The following is a 16,637-nucleotide window of genomic DNA, read 5'->3' as shown; positions in this document are numbered from 1 at the left end:
CTCACAATCCACAGGAACACCAGATTTATATCCAGCTGTGGCAGTGAGTCTCTGCTATCTCCAGCTGTGCAGCTCCACAGGTGAAGGCAAATGGCAAGGACAGCCCTTTGTACTGCTGGGCAAAGCCTGCAGAATTTTAGGACAGAAGTACAAACACCTGCATGCAACTAAAATTTAAAAATGCATGTAACTGTTGATACTTTATTATATAGCTACAGCTCTGGCAGTGTTTCCTGGCTTGGAGCTCCCTATAGAGATGTGCCCAGAGGTGCCCACAGCTTGGGAACAGGTTCTGCAGGCTGATGGGCACTAAAGGAGGAGAAATCCATCCCCCCTCCTCTCCCAGCCAGCTCCTTGAACTGCAGCATCCTGCCTGAATCCACAAAGTTCCCAGTCTCTTGTTCTTCTTGCCAACAAAAAAACATTTTGGAAGGAGTTAAAATTTTGCACAATTTTTGCACAACATTTCCTTACCCTGAGACTTTAATTAATCTTTCATTGTAGCCATTCCATGCCACAAAGTGTTGGCTGATTTCTCTTTTCTTCAGGGCTCTTTATTTCAAAGAACTTGGTAATATGCAAAGAAAAAGTTTGCTGCTGTGTGAGGATCTCAGAACTATGAAGGATTGTGGTGTTCCCTTAACATTCCTTCTGGAGGCTTTGCAGGGCTCAGTTCTCATTCCTGTTCTTCTCCTGCATCCTATTTCTGGCTAATCCCATCTGCAAAAGCAAATTGGTTGGTAACACTGGAGTTAGGAGAAGATTCAACCTTCTCCATCCACAGGAAATTTTTTCCTCATTTCTAATATCTCTATTTAGACAATGAGTCACAAGTTGAAGTCTGATTTAGGGGTGATTCCCTTACCTGCCTTCAATTCCAGGATGTTCACCCTGCTAAGTCCATTGTCAAGCACATAATGTGTGTTTTCTCTTTGGATAATTCTTATTCATCTCACTTGTTGCTGCTCATCTGCAGGGCTATTTCAGAATCTTCCTTTCAAATGTCCTAAAAAGTCCTTTTGTGGTGATAATCGTTGTCAAGGATTTCTGGGTGTGCTGCTCAGTCTGTGCCCTCGCCAGGCTGGGTTTGCTTTGCACACAAGTTTAAGTGCTTTGCTCCTTGTTATTTGTGGCTTCCCTTACACAGATTATTTGTGTTTGCTTTTTTTCTGCCAACTTTGTCACCCACAAATGTGTTCACACTTGGAGTCACAAGAAGCAGAATACCAGAGGAGGGGAAAAAACCAACCCCACAAACAAAACCCCAGGAGAACTGGACAGAGCTCTTTCCTTGAATAACTCCAAAGAGCTTTGCTCCTTTTCCCAGGAAAAGTCCTTCATTCTTCCAGTGGGTTCTAGAGGCTGTTCCTCAGCCTGTGCCTCCAGTCTGCCTTCCTTGCAGAGCTGCAGCAGTGTGCTCCTGGGAAGTGGGAAACAAATGGGAACGTTAAGGACAAAAGTCTGGGGTGCCAGCTCTGCAGCCAGAATTCTGAAAAGAATTCAAATGTGGTTTTTGTAAAAAAAATGCTCTCACAGCATTTAAGAGATCAGGAGGTCACTCAAGGAAAATGTACAATAAATCAGATTTGAAATTTGTTTGAATTGATCTTCTTGTCTGTCTTTCACAGAAAATGTTGCTGCCCTGACCAGCAGTAATGAAGAGAAGGGCGTGAAGCGAATTTGTCTGGACAAGTGGGAAGTTTGAAATTTTCAGCAGGATTTATTAGCAGTGGCTGCAGGAGGTTTTGCCAAGCCAACCATTGACATGAGAATGGATTCAGTGCCTCAGACTTAAGTGGTAACTCATTTTTCTGCCATTTTCTGATTTCCAATACAGTACAGCAGGATAACTTATATTATAGATGATATTGTTTTACTACTACCAGAGTTTAAATAGAGAATCTTACAAGAACCAAACGTGATTTTGTCAGCTTCATTCATTAGCAAAAAGTTGAAATTTTAGTATCTGGTACTTTATTCAGTAGTTGAAATTTCTTCCTGTGGTTTCATCCCATGTCTTCATCTTTGAAAAACAAAGAGTTTTATCCATTACTGGCTGTCTTCCTACCTAATGCCCAGCAAAATGCAGTTTGGAACAGGGGTAGAAGTAGCTCTGTCCCTGTTTTTTTGTTATATTTTAAGTACTTTGTGTGACTCCTGAAACCTGTGGAAAGGTACATTAATTTGGTGCACTGGGAAGTTTGCTTTTTTTCTGCTGACATTCAATATTTCCTCAAAAATCTTTTTCCATTTTCTTCTTTTCTTTGCTCTTCTTATTTACTTATCTTTTCCTCTGCCATTCGTAGCTGGGTATTAAACATCTGAATACTTCTATGCCTGTTCTCCCGAGGTCAGTTTACTAGTCAGGAATACAAAACTGTGCTACTTTTTGAAGTTTAATTGGGAGCAGAAAGAGCCCCCAGCTCTGTTTTGCTGTCCCATTTTGGGCTCTGTGCCTTTGTAACAATGTAGAACTGGCCACTAAAACCAGAAGCTTTTAAAAGGGTAAGGGGAATTACCATATCTTTAATACCACACCAAGATGATGTTTCCATGTCTTTTGAGGCAAGAGAGTGAAAGGAGGTGTTTGTGCTCTCCTCAAAGCCTCACTAAACCCCAGCTCAGTAGGATCTGCCTTAGTTTGAAAACTGTGATGTAACTGCATATGTCAAAAATGACATCTCACCACATTCCTTTCATTTGTCATGAACAAAACAAAGGAAATCTGTTATGTGCTGTGGTTTTGTTTGAAATGCTTATCTCTTATTCTACCCTCTTTTATTTAGAGGGAGAGTGAACAGATCTGACAGTAGTTCTATGTGACTGATGGTAGAAAAATTAGACCAGCATTTCTGAACCTCACAAATATAGCTGTTCTTATTTACCAGTCCAGGTGAGGTGTTCACCCCTGTATCACAGTCTGTGTTAGAACTTCAATGGGAGAACAGTCAGTGCCCCAGGAGGATTCTGTGAGGTCGTGGGTGGGATTTCAGGAAATGGTCAGCATTAATGTAGCAATTCTTTCTGAAATCCACACTGCTCCTGTGGCTGTTGTGAGAGCTCAGTCAGAGCAGCACTTAGGAGCCTCCCAACCAAGAGCTCAGAGCCCAGCCAGTGCACCAGGTGCTCAGGAGGCTGCCAGGTTCCTCCCTCACTGAGTTCCCCTCTTTAGGAGCTGTCTGGTTTGTTGCCAGAGTTGTTTCTATACTGTGTCAGTGTCTTCTGCTGCATTGGCAGGAAGGGAGGGCTTGCAGATTCCATCTGTCTGCAGTGGTGACAAATGAAGCTCAAAAAGAACTTAAAAATGTTTTTCTTCTTTCAAGTTTTCCGATTTACTGTGCTCTCCTTAGTGCCTTTTTTCTGTTGTTCCCTGTAGCCCTGCAGTCCTTTCTCTTTGAAGGTGTGCACAGATCCTCAGATCTGATTCACTCACGTGTCTAATAAGAACAAGAAAAAGACAGTTCCAGCTCTCATGTCTGTTTTGGAAAAGTTTTGGAGCTGGGATGTTTGGTTTCTGTAGGTCACTTTAGAGCCACAAATATGAGCAGCACAAGTTACAAAGCAGTCCTAGTCACAAACTCTTGCCCATTCTTACGAAGGAAAATGCACCACCTTGGCTTGTCTGGATGCAGGCAGTCAGGAGGGGACACAAGCAGGTTCCAACCACCATCATTAGAGGAAACATTCCTAGGAAACTGAAAGGTGATGTTTTTTCTGCTCCCTTGTACATCCCTGCCTGGCAGAGCAACTTCTTTGTGCATTCAGCCTTTGACAAAACAGCACTAACTGTAAATCTGCTGGGGACAAGGACTTCAGCTGAGCAAATAGGTTCCCATAATTGTTTCTGCACTCAAATTACTATTATTTAGCTGATAAAAGTGACAATCAGAGGCCCAGAAACAGGGAGAACAATGCTATGGATAGATTCCTCTGCTGGCACAGGAAGATGTTCCTCAGCTGAACACCAAGGGGTTTTTGCAGTTGAGGGAAGAGCCAGGGATTGCTGCTCTGGTCAGACAGATCTCCTTCCTGCAGGAGATGCTCTGGAGTGGCCTAGGTGGGAACTGATGGAGTGCACAAATTCTTTCTATCTCTGAGAGCAGCTGGAGGATGTTGCCTGGGAGGTGCTCTTGGCTCAGGGATTTTACATGGGAGGGTTTTCTCTCAGCTTGAGAACACATTTTTTCCGCTTGACTCACTGACTGAAATCTGAATGAGTGATAAAATTTCTAAAAGTAATGTTGAATTGGTTGGAAAAATAAAAACTGCATTTATCATCAGGAAGGAAGGACAAAGTAAGGGGAAAGATTCAATGAAGAGGAAGTCACCACCTTCCCAGGAACAATGGGAGGCTGTGGGCAGCTCACACACCTCAGCCTGCCTGGCTCTGCAGCCACACTGAGGATTCTTCTGAGGCCCTGTCAGGCTCCTGTCCCACACACAGGACCCACACACATTCTGTGGGATGCTTTCATTGAGGAGGCTGCACCAGGAACGTGCTTGCAGAGCTTCCCTCCCTGTACAGAGCTCGAGCCCGTGTGTGCATGAAAGAAGGCTGCCCACTGACTCCTGCAGGAGCCATTTCTTTCCAGGAACAACACCAGACTTTGTTGCTTCTCTTTGCCTTGGCACAAAGAACAAGGAAGGAGCAGAAAATGCTGGCACTGAAGAGGAGCCATGTGAGCTGCAGATAAAGTGAGGTATCTGCAGGGACAGGCAGGGGCTACTGGCTTAGATGGATTTTTAGGATAATAATAACCATAATAACATTCTTTTAATGATCTTACATTTCTATAGTGCATTTCCTGTGTGCATTCCTGAACAGTTTTCCAGCCTTCAAGTGCTGTATCATTTCTGTGTGCTTGCAGTTTGGAGGAGCTCTGGGCACAGAGCTGGGTGTGCTCCCCTGCAGAACAGGCCAGCTGCTTCCCTCTCAGGGCAAAACAGGGAACACACAGGGGAACATTTGAACTGCAATTATACATGCACAAAGGAAAGATGCAAAATTGAGGATATTGACCTCAAAAGAAGCTGAAGATACTGAAGGCAGGATCCGTTTGAGTTGGGGGTTAAGGAAAAATTACTTTTTTTTCTTCCAGAGACCAGGCTTGTTCATTTGTCAAGTTCAACCAGGCTTTTCCAGCTGAGGTTTTAATGTCTGAAGGCTGATTCCAAATGGAAACATTGACAGACTAAGCAACAATAACTTAATAATATTTTTTCCATGTCCCTATATGCACTTCTTTCCAGAGGGCAGTTCAGATTTTTCACGCTTGCAGGAATCTCTGTTTTCACTTGGACTTATCTCTGAAATGTGCCCATCACAGGTGTGTTAAAAATTCTGTCCTTGTCAGTTTAGCTGATAGAAGGCAGCTGAGGCTGTGTTTGCTTGGATTCATGCTGGTGTGATCGCTGGAATTTTCAAACAAACAGGACAAAATGGAAAAATTATCTTGTAATTGTGTGGGACTCCTGGTCTTCATTTTGGCCATGCCCCTGTAAGTTCCATCCAAGCAGATCTGCTGCTGGGGGTCTTGTAGCTCCTTTTGAGATGGGATGGCAGAGGAGGGAATTCTCAGTGGCTGGGAGGTGAGAGGCCTTGCTTATGGTGGGGTCTCCTCCTTTCATTTGCTCCGTATTTGTAACAAATTCACTTTCCCTGAATTTCCATCATGTGAAACTTGTGTCTTTTACTCTGTCATTTCTTTTATCAGCTGCTCAGTTGGTGATAATTGCATTGTGTTTTTCATACTGGGTCCTTTAATTTTTCTCTAATCTGTTATTATGTGATGTGGCCTTGGCAAGAAACACATTGCCATTCTTCCAAACAAAAAAAAAAGTCCCAAACCAAAAAAAGAAACCTGCATACAGTTCAGACCCTGCTAATTAAGAAAAGTATGAACTTCTAGGTGAAAAAGATAATTATCACATTTGAACCTGCTGCAGGCAATAATAATTTCCATGGAATGCAGGTAGTGCCACTGTGCCAGGGTTCTGGGCAGTGCTGGTACTACAGCACCCACCTCATCCAGGGAGCTGCTGCAGCAGCACTTTTTATGCCCCCTTTAACACAAAACAATTGGAGTTTGGAGGCTTCTCAGATTCCAAAGGTTTCTTCACTTTATCCAGAATGCAGCTTTTCCTCTCAAACATGCATTTCCCTGGAGCTGGACTAGATGACCTCCAGCCACCCCCTCACCCCTAATGATCCTGTGATTCCTTAACCCTCCCCAGGATAAGTCTGAAAATGCTCTCAGAACCAGCTGCTGATGATGCACAGTCTTTGTTCCTTTGCTCTTCCAAAGAGGAGTTCTTTCAGCCCAATCATCTCTATCTTAAATATGAACATTAGCATATCTATATTTTAAGCAGAAATACTTCACAGGCAAATAGGCAGGGCTTTAAGGAGACTTCAAAATATTTCCAAAAATACCTACCTTGCTTTCTTCTTCAGCCTTGTCTTATGTATCATTCTCTATATGAGTTAACCTACTTTTTTTGCTAAGCTTTTATTTTTGTTCTGTTGCTTTCCTTTTCTGGTGATATAAATTCTGTGTATTCTCTTGGGGAGGAACTGCAGGTTACACTTTAACTTGCACTGTGGTGGCAGTGCTTTGTGATTTACATTACAGTGGCATTCCAAAGATATTTCACAAAATTCAGACTTTTCCTGCTGAAGGAGCATGGTAGGCCATGTGCAAACATAACTGGGATTGTTTATTTTCCCATTAGTAGATAAGAAGGTGCGAGGATAAATAAAATACAAAATGAAAAGAATCCCTATTCCGGATTCTTTGGATTCCTGCCTCCCCACCCATATGTTTGGAGAGCACTGCAGGCTGCTGAGGTGCATGCTGGTTATCTGCTGCACAGCCCTACCCAAGCTCTAACAATTCCTGAATAGTTCTGTTCCTCTTTTACTGTGGCTTTGCTGTGCTGCATTGCTGTTCTTATGAACATCTTTGCCAGGTTAAAATACTTCAGATTTTTCACAGTAATTTCTTGAATTAGTAACTAGGAATAAAAGTACCACTTGATAAGCAGGAGTGACACCTTGTTTTCTCCTATCAGTGCAGCTGTAAACCAGTCAGAGGGACTGAACCTGTCCAAAAATCCCTGTTTGCAGGGAAAGCACTGCTGAAAGTGGAACTGAGACAGACAACTTTCTCTTGTTGGGACTGACTTCCTCTTTCAGTTTTTTGCTGAGAGCACAGTTCAGGTACCTCACAATCTAAACATGTATTGTTCCATGCAGGAGGAGAAGTGCATCAGCAATTCTGACTTACAGACATTTCAGACTTCTTGAGCACCATCTCTGCTGTCCCCTCCTGTAATTGTTTCAGATACGTGCACAGTCAAATCAGGATATTTGGTTTTCAGCATAGAACTGTTTGCTTTCAATATACATATAAAGCTTACTGAGGAGGGTACACACATCCACCAATTTAAAGATGCCATACTCTGAGAAATAAACAGGTATTACTCCAGTAATGCCCACTGGAGCAGTCTGGGGTGTATTTTATTACATTACTGTTGTGATTTCAGTGTATTTAAGTTTAGAGCTTTAAGTGAGTGAATTTACATGTATTAAATGCATCAAAATTTGAGTTTGCCTTGTTAATGTAAAAGACATTTCTTCTGCAGCTGAAGAAAGATGGCACCAAGCTCACTGAAGGAAAAATAGTCCTTGCCTGACTAGGAGCCTGTGTTACTGATCTTCAAGAGTTTAGCTGATAATATCCATTAAGCTTGATGCTGGTGATGGATACAAAAATTAACCTTGAATATCTGGTAGTGACATACTTGAATCTTGCATCAGTCAGTATTCAGTTAATTATCTAAGTATCAGTGCAAAGAGAGCAGGCTCCAGCTGGCTGTAATTAGGGCTGGATTGTTCCATGCCTTCAAGACAATTTTTACATTCATGGGATCTGCAGCTTTCTGTTGTCCTCATTTCCTGCAACATAAAAGCACTTGTGTGTCAAAGAATGAAAGGGGGCAGAGAGTGAGAGAGGCTGTGCAGATAAATCTCATTAACATCCCTGACAGTTTGGCTGAGAAATAGGCATTGCAAGATCTAAATAATTTTTTTTAAAAATAAAGATGGAAAACAACCCCCAGGAGCCATAGACAGAAGATGTTATTTCACTTGCCTGGAAGACAAGGTGGATCTTTAGAAAGCACAGTGGGTTTTATAAAAGCTGAAATCTGCTCTGTGCATTTTGGTCTTAATGAGAGACCACCAGGCTGTGCAGGAAGAAGGTTGGATGGCAGATCAGGAGTGTGTAAGGTGCCCTGGGATGCAGCACTGCCAGGGCCAGAGGTGCCAGCCCCTGGGTGCAGTGCAGGCTCTGGGGTTTGCCGTTGTGCTGCTGAGCTCCCAGCTCTGCAGGGCTGCATTGGCTCCCAGGGATATCCTGCCTTGGGGAGACACTCCTCAGCTCCCTTCAGGTCAACATGACCTGTGCAGCCTCTATTTCAGCTCATGAGCAACACTGGCAAGTTTTCAAATTGTTCCTCTATTTGCAGAAGAAACAGCGTTTTGTGTAGTTTGCATGTAAAATTGCATGTTGGTATTTCAGTGGGATCCAATGGGGAAGGTTTGTGCCAGCAAATGCGGGGGAAAAGTGCAGTCAGTGTGAGCCCAAGGACTTCAGGACAGGATCTGTTCAGGCCATGATGCTGCACAGAACCTGCTGAAACCTCCCCTGGCACTTCTGGGGAGCAGAGGGAGGCAGAGGCCCAGCAGCCTCCCATGCTGGTGCTCACTGCTGATGTCCTTCACTCCCTGACCTGACAGAAATCCACCCTCCCTCCTCACCCTCAGTGCAGCTGCTGCAGTTTGAAAGCTGGGGCTGTTCACAGGTATCATGGAAGTGAGCATGGCCATTTCATTTAGGTTAAGGAAGGTAACAAAACCAGTTAAATTCCTTCTTTATTTGATGCAGATTAAATACTGTCACAAGCAGTAATAGTTGCATGTGTGTTTCTGCTCAGGTTGGCTCTGTGCAGGCATCCCCAGCAGTGCTGTGCAGGGACCTGAGCTGCATTTAGCAAATGCTTTTGCCATGTGGTCACAGAACTGCAATACTGAGCTGTGTCTGAGCCATCATCCTGCAGTGCCCTGGCACTGGCTGAACACAGACAATCTGTGTGTCACAGCACTTCAGTGGGGCAAGGCTGAAGTGTGGAATATACACCCAAGAAAATAATTTTATTTTGTGTGCTGAAAAAAAAACTTGTAAATTTTCTTTTGTGCACTTGATTATTAATAGAGAATTAATGTTTTGCTGCTTGGACAAGAATGCTTTACTTACTGACCTGCTTCTGTGAAAGTTTCTATTCTCTGAGTATAGAATTTAGAATCACAGATTCTGTTGATTGACTGAAACAAAGTCTCTCAATCCTCAATATCTCAATAATTTCCTTGAAATGTTCCTATGACAGCTGTGCAAAAGCAGCTGGAGATAAGAAAGTGATCCCAGTGTGTAAGTACAGCCCTGCTCAGCTCAGCCATACAGCAGAGCCGTGGTTTGATGTTATTCAGCCTAGGGATGAGCTGTGAGCAAGGGCACTTGGTGAGCTGTTCTGCCCCATTACAGAATCAGGGAATTGTTAAGGTTGAAAAAGACCCTTATGATCATTGTGTCCAACCACTGACACAGCACTGCCAGCTGCACCACTGACCTGTGTCGCCAAATGTAGGAGGACACAGTATGGGTAATGTAGAATGTAATCTTATCCCCCAATGAGTTGCAGCTGGACTCTATTACTAAAGATTAAGAGCAGGCCAGATGATAACAGCCAACACCTGTAGCCAATAAGAACTAGTGGCATAAAAGAGTGGATTGGTGGGAACTGAAGTCAGAGGAGTCAGGTGGCTACTGCAAGGACAGGAACAGTCAGTGCTCAGAGGAGCAGCTACGAGAAACATCAAGGAGGTATGAAGCTCTGGTGATATGAAATCCTTGCACCATAATGATAATAGAACTGTTGCGATATATAAGACAACACCCAAATCCATATCCACAAGGCTTTTAAATCCCCCAGGCATGGTGACTGTACCACTGCCCTGGGCAGCCCTTTCAGGGAAGACATTTTTCTCCAATTTCCAACCTAAAGCTCCCCTGCACTCTGTGTCTTTGTTGCTGTGAGGGCCCCCATGTGAGCCCAGGGTGTGAGGTGTGGCCTCAGCAGAGCCCAGCACAGGGGGATGGATGGTCCCTGCCCTGCTCCTGCTGCCACAGCGCTGCTGGCACTGCCCAGGGGCCATTGGCCTTGTGGCACACCTGGGCTCGTGTTCAGCTGTGCCCAGTCCTTCCTGCTGGGGAGCTTTCCAGTCCCTCTGGCCCAGCCTGTAGCACTGCAGGGAGCTGTGAGCCAGGGACAGCGCCTAGCTCTTCACCCTGCTGAACCTCATAGAGTTGGCCTTGGCCCATGGATCTGGCCTGTCCTGGTCCCTGTGCAGAGCCCTCCATCAGGTGAACATTCCCACCCCATCCAGTGCTTCTGCCACCTCAATCCCCTCAGGCCAGCCCTTCTCCTTCCCTTTAGCCTGGGTTAGCACTTGGTAGCCAAAGGACAGGGAGGCACAGGGGAAGTGCCTGAAGTCCTTTCCTCCCCACAGAAACTCCCTTTCCTCAGTTTGATTTCCAGCAGGGGACTTGGCTGCAGGGCCCCACAGGCACCAGTGCTGGCAGTGCTCCAAGGTTAAACAAATGAGCAGTGGGACTGTGACAGGTTGCACTGTGTTTGCAGGACACACAGCCACAGGCTCCATTTTGCATGTCTGTATTTCAGTGGTTTCCCAGAAAATCTAAAGATATATTTTCCAGGAAAATAAGAGCATTTGGTTATGATGGCAAAATGTTAAAGGTACAACTTGCAGCAAAATCCAGGAGCTCTTGAGAAGCTCCTCCACTCTGTTTTGTGGTTCATGAGATGATTCATCCCAGAGACCCTGCCTTCCCAACTGCCTCAGCTCATACAGAAGTTTAAGCCTGTCTATGTTGCAACTTCAGCATAAGGGATAATGGATCCTAATTGTTGAGTAGCACATTGAGTGCAGTAAGTGCTGACCTCTCTCTGCAGCACTGTGCCACAGAAGGAATGGCTTTTGTGTTGAAACCCAATTGGAGAGGCTGTAATGCTTCATGCATCATTTTAATGGCACTCTCAAAAAGCCTGGTATCTCGGTATGTCATTATCTCAGACTCTGCAGTTGTTGTTTCTTATTTAAATGTCCTATCTCACTTGAGATTTAATGTAATTAGAACCAGCCTGTGGAAAAATCTTCTTCTATTATGTCTTAGCTATTGTTCCAGTCAAGATGGTAAAGCGAATCAAACAGGATATAATGAAAATGATAAAACCATTTGCAAGAGGCAGTTTTCCTGAGGGAAGCAAAAGGCAGCACCACTTTTCATTTTGCTTTGTAATTCTAAACATGGCATGGGCCTGGAGTGACTCCACAGAGACCTGTCCAATCCACCTGAGAGCACAGACAGGTACAGCTGGCAGGAATCTGCCTTGGCTGATCCAGCAGGGAACCAGAGCAGCACAGCAATAAGCTTCTTCCACTGTTACTGCTGCTGTCCCAGCCTGTTCTGCCAGCACTGGGTCTGCTTGCCAGCCAAGGTGTGTGTGAAGGAGCTGGGCCTGCAGTAATAAACATCTGAGATTGTTATTTTTTTCCTTGAGCTGCAGCATCCTGGCTGGGGAGGGTCATCCAGACTGTGGGGTCTGCAAAGGCACTGGTGCCCACAGCTTCAGTGTCACACATCTGCTGCAGGAACTGCTGTTCTGCTGTGGAAGGAGAGGAAAAAGTGGCCAAGGCTTTCTTGGTCTGCCTTGGAGGCCACATCACAGCAAGGCAGGAGCCCTGACTGCTGTCTCTGCTGGGTGATTTCTGAGCAGTTCAGGTGTTACTGTTCCACATCTCTTGGCTTTTCTATCAGGTTTATCATTTGACATCAAAGCTGTTTTACAATGTATTTTCTCTTTCGTGCACAAGCCACTTGTGAGCAGGCTTTTGTATTGTCAGCACGTGTTACAGAAATCCATATTCATTCCCAGCAGTATTGATAAATTCAGCTCTGAGAGGCTTTGATGCAGGGCTGTGTGCCAAGGCAGTGCCTGCACAGAGGCTGGCAGGGCTCTCAGCCCTGCTGGGTCAGAGGGGATGTGTGGGATTCACATTCTCTGAACCTGAGAGAAGCAGAGAACAGAATGATCAAAACAGTTCTTACCTCATTGGCTGCTCCTGTGTTGTGCCTGAGTAAAATGCACTATGGAGATTGTTTACCCTCAGTGATGGTGGTTTGGTTCCTTGGCCTGTCGGTCAGCAGCCAGTCACAAGATTCTCTGCAGATTCAGTTTAGATGTAGTGTAATATAGTATAGAATAATATAGCATAATAAAGTAATTAATTAGCCTTCTGCTGTCCATGGAGCCCTCCTTGTCTTTCTCCCCCTTTGTTGGGGTTGCCTTGTTTCCCATAGGGATGGATCCAGTGCCCCTGGCACAAAGCCCCTGCTCCAGGCAGTGCTGGTGCTCTGGTCCTGGCCTTACCTGGGACCACGGGCTTTGGAGTGCAGAGTGCAGCCAGCTCAGTCTGTCTTCACACCAATGTCAGAAGCAACAGATCAGGCTTGTTTTTCAAAAGCCAATGATGTAAAAATTCAAAGGATCAAAATGCAGGTAATTTAAATGATCAAAGAAATCATTGGGTTAATACCTGCAAACTATTGTTTGAAATGAAAACAGAAAATCTACCTGAAAAAATAATCTTTTTTTTTTGTAGGTTTCTGGGTTTGGTGCTGACTAATTTATAGATCACCTGTGCACAAGTGTGCCTCTTCTGTTACCTTGATCTCTTTGGAATTGGAGAAACAGTAGTTTTTTCCTCTCCCCTTCTCCCTGCTCCTTTCTTGTAAAGAAATGATTAAATACTCAGAGTACAAATGCTGCACATGAATATTTATAAGAACTTTTATAACATTTAGCAAGGCAATGCTTCATGGCTGTCTCTTTCTGAATGCACATAAGAAAGCGCCATAATTTCTTCGAAGCTGCACTGATCCTTATTTGCTACTGGGTTGGCAGGAGCTGGAGGCTCCTCAGGGCTGCAGTCACTGATGATGACAAAACACAGAGATCATTGGGGTGTTTCCTACTTTTCTGTTAAAGCACTTGGCTTATATTTAATATCTCGTAAGAACACATTTTTCATGCATCATTTACATTTAAGTTGCAGAAAATTGCTATGTAGAAATCTTGTTACTGGCATTGGGTAAATACCCGATTCCTGTGTTGATCCTTTGGTCTGGGAAGAAACAGAGTTCAATGTCTTCTGCTGGAATACTGACACAGTGGGACAATTGAGTGGCCATGGAGCACACTGTGCAAAGCACTTGGAGGGTCCTCCTGTTAATGCAGAAGTGCTTTAGCCTCCACTTCTCTGCATATTGTCTCTCTGGAGTAGGGCATCCTGTGCATACCTAATTGCCTGTGTAATGCCTCAGAGTGTTGTCACACACCCACTTGTAAAAAGCAAATGGAAACTAGTAGCTCTTAATAGCAGATTTATCCCCTTGACATCCTGAAAGAATTTAGATCAGATTAAGCACAAGAGGAGAAAGAAGAAAGGCTTTAGGAATAAGTAAAAAGGAGAGGGGGTTAGAGTTGTGATTTGTTAAAGCTGAAGATAATTTCAGAACTGGGTTTGGAAGTCCCTTGCTCATAATCCTATTGTAACCTCTCCCCTTCTCCCTTATAAAATAATTGCCATAAATTGCATGTTCTCATGTCCACAAGGTTACTATAGGAATTGAAGACTTGCAGTGTTTTTTAAAGCTGGACTGCATGATGTGGGTTGGAAGTTACCTGCTGGAGCTTGGCACAGCATGTGTGGGTCTGTGTGAGGGGCTGCTGAAATGCTCCCCGTGCTGGGCTGGTTCAGCAGACCCACTGGGGGCAGAGTGGGAACCAGCCCCAAGCCAGGGCTGTGACATCCAGAGCTGTGACCAGAGCTGTGACCTCCTCTGGGTCTGCTCCAGCAGGGCCTGCCTGGGTGTTACTCCTGGGTGTTACTCACCTTCCCCACTGGCTACTCACAGGCTGCTCTCTGTGGGGTGGCCTTTAAACCATCCCCACCTTAACATCTTTCAGTGGATCAGCTGGCTAAGTTAATTCTTCCTGGAATTCATTAATAGTATAATATTTCTGGTTTATAATCATATTTTCTCAGATTTAAGTCCCGTTTTATCTGGTCACACTTCTTTAGCTTTCTGCCTGGGATGTGTCTTCTATAGAACTCGATCTGAAGATGTCAGAATCCCAATGGATCTCATACTTGTGATTTCTTACCTTTTGTGTGTGTGTTTATAAATATGTCTAATTTATACTTCTCTGCTACAGCACTGTGCAAACTGTAGAGATGGATTTTTAAAGAAGGCACCATTTATGTGACTTTAAGCCCTGAACTACTACTGTACTTAATTTTCAGAGAGTGATTTTGATCTCCTTCCCAGATGTTTTGGGCATAGTAATTATTAGAATTATTTTCATCATTAGCAAAGGACAATTGAAGGAGACTATCAACAAACAGTTTTGTCTACATTTCAATTAAAGCTGTACACTTGTGGCATTACATTTATCACCAGATACTACAATAATAATATTGAAAGACATTAATGCTCTCAGGCTTTACTTGTGGAAAACTTTTGAATCTGATGCATGACCTCTGAGCATGTCAGTGTCAGAACTTGGTTACTTCTGTAAGAAAAGGATGTACTCACCTCAGAACTCCTGGAGTGTGTGTTTTGCAGCAGGCATAATTCAGGATCTTGGGAAGATGCTCCCATGTTTGCATCTACAAGGAAACAAAAGTATTGTCCACATTGGTGTGGAGCAGCTCATCAAATCCAACCAACCAGATTAAAAAACCTGTAGTCCTTGGATACTAATATCTACAAGAGTTTTCAAATCACATTTTTCATAGGGAAGATTGAAATTGCATTTCCAAAAAAAAATTAGTATGACAGCTCTTCCTAATTTATTTCTTTGCAGTGAATTTTCAGTAAAAATGAAGCGTGCACCAGGGAATGCATAGGCATAGCAAGTGGTAAAATTCCAGGGACCTTTAGAGACTTTCATCTGTCTCTGGTAACTGGCATATTACAGGTTTGTGGAGATTTGAGGCAGAATTTATTTTATTACTTCTACAGAGCTTCTTGGGAAGATTACTTCCAAATCTTCTTGGAAGATTTCAGACTGAAATCTTCCATCATAGCCTATGAGACAAAGGCCTTGACTCAAGCAGGGAACTTGCTGCTAGAGCTTGGTGTGTGGCTGCAGAGCAGGGGCTGCAGGATGTCCTGGAGCTTGGTGTGTGACTGCAGGATGTCCTGGAGCTTGGTGTGTGGCTGCAGGATGTCCTGGAGCTTGGTGTGTGACTGCAAGATGTCCTGGAGCTTGGTGTGTGACTGCAAGATGTCCTGGAGCTTGGTGTGTGACTGCAGAATGTCCTGGAGCTTGGTGTGTGGCTGCAGGATGTCCTGGAGCTTGGTGTGTGGCTGCAGAGCAGGGGCTGCAGGAATTGCTGCCACGAGGGGATGGGAGGGATCTGCCTGCCCCTCCTTCAGCCCAGGCACTAATGATGCCTCACTTCAGCAGGCAGCCATCTCATTATCTCTGTCAAGTCTCCTCTGCCCTTTTCCTTTCCCATTCTTCTTTCTCCAAGTTTAGCAAGTAATTAAAAGAGTACAGTGGCTGAGGAGTGAAAAGGGAATTTTTCCAAATGCTGTTCCTTGTAAAGTGTAATACATCGCCCACACCTCCCAGGGCAGTGATTGAAGATCTCCTCACATTTGTCTTACTTGAGATTTAAGCAAAATCATCTGCTGAGCATTTCAGTCTATCCATGTGCATTACAATCCATCCAGGCTCCCTGAAAAGAAAAATGGGAAAATAAGACGTGGTTAATGTCCCGGGCTTTATGTGGAGAGCAGAGGCTCCAGTCCATCTCCTGACTACACAGAGCTAATTAGCATTGAGAGCCCGTCCTTTTGCTGGATTAGCTCAGCCTTGGAAGAGCTCTGGGCTGGAGCAGCAGTGCAGGGAGCTGGGGCTGCCTGGCTGTGACACTGCACTGTGTCCTGGCAGGGCAGGGGCTCCTCTTGGAAGCCCCCCAGAAGCCCAGCCTTGCTTTGGCACAGCCACAGGTGAACAGAAGTTGTGCAGAGCTGCTCCTCACAACTACTGTCTCTCCACTTTTCTCTTTACTCTTCCTGTTCCTGCAGTACCATATGGAAGTAAGGAAATTACTTTGCTCTCTAAAGAAAGGAAGAAGAAACAAGTATTTTTATGTAGCAAAAATTTTTGTATTAACATGTAGTTTGAAGACCTGCACAGCACAGAGCAGATCTGCTTCAGTTTCTCAGCCCTGCTGTATGAAGCAATCACGAGGCCAATCCTTCACCTGTATCCAGGCAGCTGATAAATCTCCTATTATTAACTTCACCTCTTTGATGTTTTTTTTTTTTTACATACATAATTCTGGCATCTAAACAACTCCTCTGCCTTTATTGAGTTTGACATACTGCAATTTCTCTCAAAATTAAGGCTTTGGGATCCCT

General features: G+C 44.3%; 1 protein-coding gene and 1 long non-coding RNA gene across 3 annotated transcripts in view; one reads left to right on the top strand and one right to left on the bottom strand.

Moving 5' to 3' along the window:
* PEAK1 (pseudopodium enriched atypical kinase 1) overlaps positions 1–16,637 on the top strand; it is a 111,490-nt gene that overhangs the window by 46,512 nt on the left and 48,341 nt on the right. For both annotated transcript variants that reach the window (XM_059482468.1, XM_059482467.1), the window contains exon 2: positions 1,629–1,798. The gene's annotated coding sequence lies outside the window, so the exon portion shown is untranslated. The remainder of the gene's footprint in view (positions 1–1,628; positions 1,799–16,637) is intronic.
* LOC132079706 (uncharacterized) overlaps positions 12,989–16,637 on the bottom strand; it is a 31,703-nt gene continuing 28,054 nt past the window's right edge. The window contains exons 2-4 of the long non-coding RNA XR_009419442.1: positions 15,879–15,949; positions 14,799–14,872; positions 12,989–13,133 (exon numbers count right to left, since the gene is read on the bottom strand). This is a non-coding gene — a long non-coding RNA (uncharacterized LOC132079706). The remainder of the gene's footprint in view (positions 13,134–14,798; positions 14,873–15,878; positions 15,950–16,637) is intronic.

Source organism: Ammospiza nelsoni, chromosome 14 (genome assembly GCF_027579445.1).
Source record: "Ammospiza nelsoni isolate bAmmNel1 chromosome 14, bAmmNel1.pri, whole genome shotgun sequence".
NCBI classification, from domain to species: Eukaryota; Metazoa; Chordata; class Aves; order Passeriformes; family Passerellidae; genus Ammospiza; species Ammospiza nelsoni.
The sequence above is the reverse complement of the archived record's forward strand: the minus strand, read 5'-3'. Positions and strand labels throughout refer to the sequence as shown.